The sequence below is a fragment of the Pan troglodytes genome, chromosome 18 (assembly GCF_028858775.2).
Source record: "Pan troglodytes isolate AG18354 chromosome 18, NHGRI_mPanTro3-v2.0_pri, whole genome shotgun sequence".
NCBI lineage: Eukaryota > Metazoa > Chordata > Mammalia > Primates > Hominidae > Pan > Pan troglodytes.
The window spans coordinates 31,942,064-31,953,245 of NC_072416.2; the positions used below are offsets into that span (position 1 = coordinate 31,942,064).

Genomic DNA, 11,182 nt, shown 5'->3' on the forward strand with positions numbered 1-11,182 from the left:
TGTTTATCGGAGAGGGGGATTTGGCAGGGTCATAGGACAATAGTGGAGGGAAGGTCAGCAGATAAACGTGAACAAGGGTCTCTGGTTTTCCTAGGCAGAGGGCCCTGCGGCCTTCCACAGCGTTTGTATCCCTGGGTACTTGAGATTAGGGAGTGGTGATGACTGTTAACGAGCACGCTGCCTTCAAGCATCTGTTTAACAAAGCACATCTTGCACCACCCTTAATCCATTTAACCCTGAGTGGACACAGCATATGTTTCAGAGAGCACGGGGTTAGGGGTAAGGTTATAGATTAACAGCATCCCAAGGCAGAAGAATTTTTCTTAGTACGGAACAAAATGGAGTCTCCTATGTCTACTTCTTTCTGCACACGCACAGTAACAATCTGATCTCTCTCTCTTTTCCCCACATTTCCCCCTTTTCTATTTGACAAAACCGCCATCGTCATCATGGCCCATTCTCAATGAGCTGTTGGGTACACCTCCCAGATGGGGTGGCGGCCAGGCAGAGGGGCTCCTCACCTCCAAGATGGGGCGGCCGGGCAGAGGTGCCCACCTCCCGGACAGGGTGGCGGCTGGGTGGGGGGCTGCCCCCCACCTCCCTCCCGGACCGGGCGGCTGGCCGGGCGGGGGCTGCCCCCCACCTCCCTCCCGGACCGGGCGGCTGGCCGGGCGGGGGCTGGCCCCACCTCCCTCCCGGACGGGGCGGCTGGCCGGGTGGGGGGGCTGACCCCCACCTCCCTCCTGGACGGGGTGGCTGCCGGGCGGAAGGGCTCCTCACTTCTTAGACGGGGCGGTCACCAGGCAGAGGGTCTCCTCACTTCTCAGACGGGGCGGCCGGGCAGAGACGCTCCTCACCTCCCAGATGGGGTTGCGGCCGGGCAGAGGCACTCCCCACATCTCAGACGATGGGCGGCCTGGCAGAGACGCTCCTCACCTCCCAGATGGGATGGCGGCCAGGCAGAGACGCTCCTCACTTCCCAGACGGGGTGGCAGCCGGGCAGAGGCTGCAATCTCGGCACTTTGGGAGGCCAAGGCAGGCGGTTGGGAGGTGGAGGTTGTAGCGAGCCGAGATCACGGCACTGCACTCCAGCCTGGGCACCATTGAGCACTGAGTGAACGAGACTCCGTCTGCAATCCCAGCACCTCGGGAGGCCGAGGCTGGCGGATCACTAGCGGTTAGGAGCTGGAGACCGGCCCGGCCAACACAGCGAAACCCCGTCTCCACCAAAAAAATACGAAAACCAGTCAGGCGTGGCGGCGCACGCCTGCAATCGCAGGCACTCAGCAGGCTGAGGCAGGAGAATGAGGCAGGGAGGTTGCAGTGAGCCGAGATGGCAGCAGTACAGTCCAGCTTCGGCTCGGCATCAGAGGGAGACCGTGGAAAGAGAGGGAGAGGGAGACTGTGGGGAGGGAGAGGGAGAGGGAGAGCCTGTTTCTAATAAATATACAAAATCAGCAAGGCATGGTGGCGCATGCCTGTAATCCCAGCTACTTGGGAGGGTGAAGCAGGAGAATCGCTTGAACCCAGGAGGCAGAGGTTGCAGTAAGCTGAGATCGTGCTATTGCACTCCAGCCTGGGCAACAAGAGTGAAACTCCATCTCAAAAAAAAAAAAAAAAAAAAAAGAGACACGAAAATAAAACGGCATTTAGAGTTGAAAGCTTCGCCTTCCTCTCTGGATGGTGAGTCCTCACTCTCCCAGCAGCCCACGCCTCTGCCTCAAACCTCCATGGCTCCCAAGAGTCTGGATAAAGCTAAGGAGTCTCAACGCACCCCAAGTCCTGGGGGTAGTCAGCCCCTCTCACCCCTCCCTCATCCTCTCACACAAGAGTTGTTTACTGTCCTTCCAGTTATGCCTGGTCACGCAGACACTCTGCTGCTCAAATGCCCTCACCCCATCCTCAGCCTGCTCCCAGGCCACCTCCCTCCAGAATCCACCCTGCCTGCCAGGTGGCCATAGGGACCCTCGCCATACTGTCTGCTTGTGGCAGTGCCCTCCGGCCTGGGGGGTCTTCCAGAGCAGATCTCTGGCCTAGCGCAGTGGCTCATACCTGTAATCTCAGCACTTTCAGAGGCCAAGGCAGGTGGATCACCTGAGGTCAGGAGTTCGAGACCAGCCTTGCTAACATGGTGAAACCCCGTCTCTACTAAAAATACAAAAATTAGCCAGGTGTGGTGGTGCACGCCTGTAGTCCCAGCTACTCAGGAGGCTGAGGCAGGAGAATCTCTTGGACCTGGGAGGTGGAGGTTGCAGTGAGCTGAAATGGTGCCACTGCACTCCAGCCTGGGCAACAGTGAGACTCTGTCTTAAAAAAAAAAAAAAAAAATCTCTGATATAAGCTCCCCTGGCACACAGTGAGCTTCCAGAAATGGTCCCTCGACCTCTAAATCCACCAAGACCCAGGGAACACGCCCACTCTGAGCACCCTGACAATGTCCCAGTCCCAACACAGTACCCTGAAGCTGTCCCCAAAGTTTCCCCTGCCACACTCCCTGACCACTCTCTGGTATCTCAGAGCCCTAGCAACAGCCCTATAGAGGGAGGGTTCTAGGCATGGGGCAGGCATGAGCACTGTGCTTATAACCAAGCAAAACACTCCCTCTGTGCCAACATAGGTGGGGCAGGTCACGCTGGGGTCTGTTTGCCCTGTCTGCCCACTGCAGCCTCCTCGGGGAGGGCCAGGGTTGTCTGTGCATCCTGTGAGCCCCAGGGTCTATGTGCACATATGTGTGTCTGTGCTGCTCTGTGTGTGTGTGTGTGTGTGTGTGTGTGTGTGTGTGTGTGTGTGTACACGGCGCATCTGAATTGTCCTGAGTGCTGTCTCGGGTATCCTTGAGCTGTGTGTGCATGTGTCCCCCTAGCGGTATCTCAGTATTTTTGCCTGTGGGAGCTGCACACCGTGAGCTGCACACCTGAGGGCCAGGTGAGTCTGGGGCTGGTCCTGTGCCTGCGCATCTGTGTGCTGGCGGTGTCTGCATAGTATTCTGTGGCTACATGTATCTGTGCACCCCAGAAATGGGCAGTCACCCAGGAGACCTCTCTACAGTGACCCCAAATGATGGATAGTGAGATAGGGACAGTATGATTTATATTTTTTTTTTTTGGTCACAGGGGTTTGTTGTACAGGGGCACAATATATTCTTCTCCCACTCCCAAGCCGGGCCCTTTCTGCCCCTGCTCCTCCCACCCTCTGGTGTCTCACGTCTCAGGGACAGGTGGAATGAAGGATAAGTTCACGGACCCCAGATCAGGACAAGCGGGAAGCTTCTGGGCTGCTGGAGAGGGTCACAGCCGGTTAGGGGAGGGAGCCAGGAGAGGACTCTGTGGCCCCGGGGAAGGGCTGGGCTAGTTCTGGGTCCCTGGGAGGAGTGAGTGGGGGGCCCTGCAGAGGGCTGGGACCCAGAGTGTGGGTGAGCATTAGAAGAGCGAGCTGGGGGCTCTAGGGCAACTAGGAACTTGAAGAGGGATGGGAGGCAGGGCTGCTGGGTCCCTAGGAAGGGCTGGAGGAATCCCGTAACGCCTGAGTTCCGGGAAAGCCCCTTTCTCACTTACCCTCGCCGGACCCGGGGCCAGGTCCAAGCAGCAGCAGCAGCAGCAGCTACGGGAGCCGCAGGAGCAGCATGATTGGCAGGCGCACAGGTAGCGGCCCCATCGGAGGGTGGCAGAGGTGGGACGGTGCTGCCGGGCCGCCGGAGGCAGCAAGCCCAGCGGACACACACCCTGGCTGCCACGCCTCGGCCCGGCCCTCGACCTCACCTTCCCTCGGGGCCCAGGCGGAACCAGCTAGGGGTGGGCACCTGGGGCGGCACAAAGGCATCCTGATCTCTGCATCTTGGTCACTGAAGGGGCTCGAGAGGCCACGGGGCGCTGGGGACAGGACTGGGAGTCAGGTCCAGGAAAGTCTCCTCGGAAAAAGGGAGGAAAAGGCGCTCTTTTGATGTTATTATTCCCCCAGCCCCTCCCCCGCTCACCTGGGCGCCCAAAGGGGACAGAAGACTTGGAGGAGGGGTAGTCCTGAATTTACTTCAGCATTTTATTTAATTTGGCTGGGCGCGAGGTGGCTCATACCTGTAATCCCAGCACTTTGGAAGGCCGAGGCTGGCGGATCACCTGAGGTCAGGAGTTCAAAACCAGCCTGGCCAACATGGCGAAGCCGTCTCTACTAAAAACACAAAAATTAGCAGGGCGTGGTGGTGCGGACCTACAATCCCAGCTACTTGGGAGGCTGAGGCACAGGAATCGCTTGAACACGGAAGGTGGAGGTTGCAGTGAACCAAGATCACTCCACTGCACTCCAGCCTGGGTGAGAGCCAGACTCCATCTCTTTCTCTCCCTCCCTCTCTCTCTTTCTCTGTCAGTTTAGAGAGAGTTGATTGTCCCCAATCAGTCTCTCTCTCTCAGTCGAGAGAGGGGTGGGGGGGGACAGAGGATGGGCACAGGGCTCACGCCTGTAATCCCAGCACTTTGGGACACTGAGGCGGGTGGATCACCTGAGGTCAGGAGTTTGAGACCAGCCTGGCCAACATGATGAAACCCTGTCTCTACTAAAAATACAAAAAATTCCCTGGGTATGGTGTTGGGCGCCTATAAACCCAACTACTCAGGAGGCTGAGGCAGGAGAATCACTTGAACCTAGGAGGCAGAAATCGCAGTGAGCCAAGATCGCACCACTGCACTCCAGCCTGGGCAACAAGAGTAAAACCCTGTCACACACACACAGACACAGACACATACACACACACACACACACACAAAATTAACCAGGCATGGTGGCATGTGCCTGTAGTCTCAGCGGCTCAGGAGGCTGAGGTACAAGAATCGCTTGAATTTGGGAGGTGAAGGTTGCAGTGATCCAAGATTGCGCTATTCCACTCCAGCTGGAGCGAGAAGACCGAGACTCCATATCAAAAAAAAAAAAAGTCTCTGTCTCAAAAACAAAAACAAAAACAAAAAAACAATAAAAACCAGAAGTCTTGATCTGTGATCTTGGGAAAAGCTGTTCACATCAAGGATGCCATCTTCTTCCAGCGAAAAACTTCCCTCTTGTGAGATTATGAACCCAAAGTTCAAGGTCCTGAAGTTTTGCTGTAGTGTGGATGGCAAGGACATTCTTTCTCTGATGTTCTCAGAAGATCCAATCTTCAGGTTCTAGATTGTGAAGGAATTGATTGTCCCCAGTCAGCCATAAAAAGCTTTCAGTATCTGGTGAAAATACACCATACCATAGATCTACTGTTATAATATCAGCCCTCTTGCATGGGAAAGCAACCAGAAAACATGCATTGAAAATGACAATTGACAATTGAAATGTTCAAATTGCCCATGAGGTAGCCAAATGCACCTGAAGCTTTGATTGTCTTCCCAGGAACATGGATTTGACAAACGAAACATTGGTTATGAACTATTTTAGCAATTTATAAGTCAGCATAGAAATACATATTTAATTTGGATCATTTTATCTTTTCCATGATGAGTCATGGGATGCAGAGCCTTTTATTTTTTCTTTTTAGACAGAGTTTCATTCTTGTTGCCCAGGTTGGAGTGCAATGGTGCTATCTCGGCTCACCGCAACCTCTGCCTCCTGGGTTCAAGCGACTCTCCTGCCTCAGCCTCCCGAGTAGCTGGGATTACAGGCATGAGCCACCACGCCTGGCTAATTTTTTGTATTTTTAGTACAGATGGGGTTTCACCATGGTCTCGATCTCCTGACCTCGTGATCCACCCACCTTGGCCTCCCAAACTGCTGGAGTTACAGGCTTGAGCCACTGTGCCCGGCTTAATTTTTGTACTTTTAGTAGAGACACGGTTTCACCATGTTGGCCAGGATGGTCTCCATCTCTTGACCTCATGATCTGCCTGCATTGGCCTCCCAAAGTGTTGGGATTACAGTCATGAGCCACCACACCCGGCCCCCCTTTTTTTTGAGATGCAGTTTCGCTCTTGTTGCCCAGGCTGGAGTGCAATGGCGTGATCTCAGCTCACTGCAACCTCCGCCTCCTGGCTTCAAGCAATTCTCCTGCCTCAGCCTCCCAAGTAGCTAGGATTACAGGCATGCCCCACCACACCTGGCTAATTTTGTATTTTTTTTTTTTTTTTTAACTAGAGATGGGGTTCCACCATGTTGGTCAGGCTGGTCTTGAACTCTTGACCTCAAGTGATCCACTCACCTCAGCCTCCCAAAGTGTTAGGATTACAGGCGTGAGCCACTGCACCCGGCCAGCATTTTCTTATAGTAAAGAAAGTGAAACCATGGGTTGTTGAAAGAAGGAAGAAAGGTAGAGCGTGAATCTTGGTAGGAAAAAGAAGGAAAGCAAAAGGAAACAAAAACTTCCAGCTGTCTGGCTTGTATTGGCATTTACAATGTTTGCTGGTGTCCCACTTTGATCAGTGAAATGTGGCTGGGAGGAACCTGCGTCACTTTTTGTTTTTTCTTTTTGAGACTCACTCTGTAGCCCAGGCTGGAGTGCAGTGGCGCAATCTTGGCTCACTGCAAGCTCCGCCTCCTGGATTCTCACCATTCTCCTGCCTCAGCCTCCTGAGTAGCTGGGACTACAGGCGCCTGCCACAACGCCTGGCTAATTTTTGTGTTTTTAGTAGAGACGGGGTTTCACTGTGTTAGCCAGGATGATCTTGATCTCCTGACCTTGTGATCCGCCCGCCTCGGCCTCCCAAAGTGCTGGGATTACAGGCGTGAGCCACCACGCCCGGCCTGAACCCCTGTCATTTTTTAGCAGAAACTTTCAGAGTCAGTAAGTGGCCAGGCATGTCTCTTTTTTTTGTGCCACAGGACTCTGGATGTTTCCAATGCAGACTAATCCAAGGCTGCTGTGGATGTGTCCTGTGGGAGAGAAATCGACTTTGTCGATTTCTCTATGGAGAATGGGGGGTGCACCAGGCAGGATGACTCATGCCTGTAATTCCAGCACTTTGGGAGCCCAAGGCTGGTGGATCACTTCAGGCCAGGAGTTCAAGACCAGCCTGGCTAACACAGTGAAACCCCGTCTCTACTAAAAATACAAAAATTAGCCAGGTGTGGTGGGGCATGCCTGTAATCCCAGCTACTCAGGAGGCTGAGGCAGGAAAATTGCTTGAACCAGGAGGTGGAGGTTGTAGTGAGCCAAGGTCACGCCACTGCCCTCCTGCCTAGGCAACAGAGCGAGATTCTTATCTCCATAAAACGAAACAAAGCAAAACAAAGGGAGAGAGAATGGAGGTTGCCTGTGACTGCATCATAATCTTGTTTATGCTGACTGATGCATTAGAGGTACTAACGGCATGAGAGGAACAATTTCCTGAGACACAGTTTACTGACCATGAATTTCCTCAAAACCCCCAAGAGCAGGCTTCTCAGGAGGAGACTCAGTGTGGAATCCCTTGCCAAGGTAGACCCTGGTTCTGTAGCAGGACGAGCTGCAGACAAATCTCCTCAGACACCGGATTAAAGAAGGAAAAGGTTTATTTGGCCAGGAGCGTCAGCAGATTTGTGTCTTAAGACCCGAGCTCCCCGAAAAAGAAATTCTTGGCCTTTTTAAAGGCTTACAACTTTAAAGGGTCCACGTGAAAGTGTCGTGATAAATCGAGCAAGCATGGGGAAGGTGAGTGGGGGCTACATGCATCAGCTAACAGAACACAAAGTTTTGCAATGCTTTTTCATACAATGTCTGGAATTTACAGATAACACAAGTAGTTTAGGTCAGGGGTTGATGTCATTATTATTTTTAACTCCTGTGGCAGGTGGTGGTGCCAAGGTGTCTGGCTACTTATCTTACTTTTGTTTCTAAATTTTTGCTTTCTCTCTTTCCTCCTGTCTTGTGAACTAGGCAAGATGGTGGGAGGAGGGCAGCCGGAGTAGTAGTGGTCTCCTTCCTTAGTTCAGGTTCCAGCTACAAACACTTACCACCTGTGAGACCTTGGGCAGTTCACATCCCCTCTCTGTGGCTCAGTCTGCTCAACTGTAAAATAGGTTAAATCCTGAAAGATCAAAATCCCTCACATCTAAAATCTCAAAAATCACAGTCCCAAAGTGATCGTTCTTGTTGCCCAGGCTGAAGTGCAATGGTGCGATCTCAGCTCACTGCAACCTCCGCCTCCCAGGTTCAAGTGCTTCTCCTGCCTCAGCCTCACGAGTAGCTGGGATTACAGGTGTGCACCACCATGCCTGCCTTATTTTTTGTCTTTTTAGTAGAGACAGGCTTTCACCCTGTTGCTCAGGCTGGTCTCGAACTCCTGACCTCAGAAGATCCACCTACTTCAGCTTCCCAAATTGCTGGGATTATAGGCATGAGCCATGGTGCCCGGCCCCATATTTTATTTATTTATTTTTTTGAGTTTTGCTCTGTCACCCAGGCTGGATTGTAGTGGCACGATCTCAGCTCACTGAAACCTTCGCCTCCTGGGTTCAAGCAATTCTCTGTCTCGGCCTCCCGAGTAGCTGGAATTACAGGCGTCCGCCACTACCCTGGCTAATTTTTGCATTTTTAGTAGAGACGGGGTCTCATCCTCTTGGCCAGGCTGGTCTTGAACTCCTGACCTCGTAATCCACCCGCCTAGGCCTCTCAAAGTGCTGTGATTACAGGCATGAGCCATTGTGTCTGACCCCTTACATTTTTTAAAAACAACTTTATTGAAATAGAATTCACGTAGCATACAACTTCCCCATTTAAGGCATACAATTCAATGGCTTTTAGTATATTCACAAATCCTTTCTTTTTGTGTATATGTACCACATTTTCTTTGTCCATTCATCTGTTGATGGATACTTAGGTTGATTTTGTATTTTGGCTGTTTTGAATAGTGCTGCAATAAACATAGGAGTGCAGATGTGTCTTTGAGATACTGAGTTTCTTTCTTGTGGACTTATACCCAGCAGTGTGATTGCCGAATTATACAGTAGTTCTATTTTTAGCTTATTGAGGACCCTCCATGCAGTTTTCCGTAGTGGATAAGCTATTTTACATTCCCACCGGCCAGGCGTGGTGGCTCACGCTGGTAATCCCAGCTCTTTGGGAGGCTGAGGCGGGAGAATAACGAGGTCAAGATATCAAAAACATCCTGGCCAAAATGGTGAAACCCCATCTCTACTAAAAACACAAAAAACAGCTGGGCGTGGTGGCAAACGCCTGTAGTCCCAGCTACTCGGGAGGCTGAGGCAGGAGAATGCTGGAACCCGGGAGGCGGAGGTTGCAGTGAGCCGAGATCCGCGCCGTTGCACTACTCCAGCCTGGGCGACAGAGAGAGAGACTCTGTCTCAAAACAAACAAACAAACAAAAAACATTCCCACCAAGAGTGTTTGAGTGCTGCTGTTTCTCTGCGTCCTTGTCAGCATTTGTTGTTTTCTGACTTTTTGATAGTCGCCATTTTAGTTGAGGTTAGATGAAATTTTACTGGGTTTTGATGTGCACTTCTGTGATGATTAGTGATGTTAAGTTTGCATATACCCGTTGGCCACTTGTATGTCTTCTGTTGGAAAATAGCCATTGAGATCTTTTGCCTTTTTTTGTGTGTGTGTGCCAATGCTGTCGTTTATTGCGCGGAGTGGGGGCGTGGGGGTTAGTGGGGCGTGGGGGTCGTGATGGGGGCGCTGCTGCCTCGGTTCGTCAGTACATTAATCACGGCGGCGGGACTCCAGGCTTTGCAGCCTCGCCCACGCGCCCTGCGCAGCCAGGACGGCCCGCCCCTCGGCGCAGGTGCTGGAGGGAGCCGGGGCACTGCTCCGGGAGGTCACCGCGGGACGCGCGTGGACGGCGGCTGGGCAGGTTATTGCGTGAGCGCGGTGGGAGCAGCGGGAAGCCGGAGGGCCAAGTATTGCACTTAGAATAACAATCCTCATCAGATGGCCGGCTACCTAGAGGGCAGGGGGCGGGCAGGGCTCCACAGCCGGCTCCTCTCCACCACTGGGTCGCCCTGTCCCTATCTTACAGCTGGGGAAACTGAGGCACCGAGGTGAAGGGAGCCCCCTCGCACGCGAGGCCGCCGCCGGGGGCAGGGGCGATGGGGGTGGGCGCAGGGCGATGAGGGGGGACGGCTGGGGGCTCGGAGGGGACTGCTCCCTGGCCAGTGTAGTCAGTCCGACTACGGCTACCTACGTCTCGTCTATAGCTTCTTGAGGGGCTGGCGGCCGGGGCAGCGCAATGACAGGGCTTTGGTCTGGATGACGCCCCGCCCCGGGCCAGCCTGGCCCTTGGTGAGGGTCACAAGTTGGACCAGAAGCGCGAGCGCGGAGAGTCCTGTGGGTCCAAGCCGCGGGCAGCACCAGGCGAGGCCGCGGGCAGCACCGGGCGAGGCCGAGTCCATGCGGTCCGGGCTGGGCGTCGCGCTCGGGGCAGCGGGCCTGGGCCCCAGGCGAGGCATGGACCTGCTGGCCCGGCCCGCCGTGGCTGTTGTCCATTTTTTAATGGGATTATTTGGGATTTTTGTTTTTGAGTTCTTATATGTTCTGGGTATTAATCCTTTGATGGATGAATAGTTTGCAAAAATTTTCTCCCATTCTGTGGGTTGTCTCTTCACTTTGTTTTTTTATTTATTTTAGACGGAGTCTCACTCTGTGGCCCAGGTTGGAGTGCAGTGGCACAATCTCGGCTCACTGCAACCTTCGCTTCCCGGGTTCAAGCAGTTCTCCTGCCTCAGCCTCCCTAGTAGCTGGGGATTACAGGCACCCACCACCATCCCCAGCTAATTATTTGTATTTTAGTAGAGACAGGGTTTCACTATGTTGGCCAGGCTGGTCTAGAACTCCTGACTTCAAGTGATCTGCCCGCCTTGGCCTCCCAAAGTGCTGGGATTACAGGCATGAGCTACCGTGCCTGGTCTACTTTGTTTATTTTTAATTTTCATTAAACAAATTTTTTTTCTGTGCAGAAGCTTTTTAGCTTGATGTAATTCTATTTATCAATTTTTGCTTTGGTTGTCTGTGTTTTTGAAGTCTTACTCAAGAAATCTTTGCCTAGACAAGTGTTATAAAGCATTTCCCCAATGTTTTCTACTAATATTTTCGTAGTTTCTTTTCTTTTCTTTTCTTTTCTTTTTTTCTTTTGAGATGGAGTCTCACTCTGTCACCCAGGCTGGAGTGCAGTGGCGCAATCCCAGCTCACTGCAACCTCCACCCCTTGGGTTCAAGCAATTCTTCCGCCTCCCTCCCTAGTAGCTGGGATTACAAGTGTGCGCTACCACGCCTGGCTAA

General features: G+C 52.8%; 1 protein-coding gene across 1 annotated transcript in view; it reads left to right on the forward strand.

Annotated features, from left to right (window-relative positions):
- LOC738352 (eukaryotic translation initiation factor 3 subunit C) overlaps nt 1-7,597 on the forward strand; it is a 33,343-nt gene extending 25,746 nt beyond the window's left edge. The window contains exon 22 of the mRNA XM_054669203.2: nt 7,345-7,597. The gene's annotated coding sequence lies outside the window, so the exon portion shown is untranslated. The remainder of the gene's footprint in view (nt 1-7,344) is intronic.
- The last annotated feature ends 3,585 nt before the right edge of the window (nt 7,598-11,182 follow it).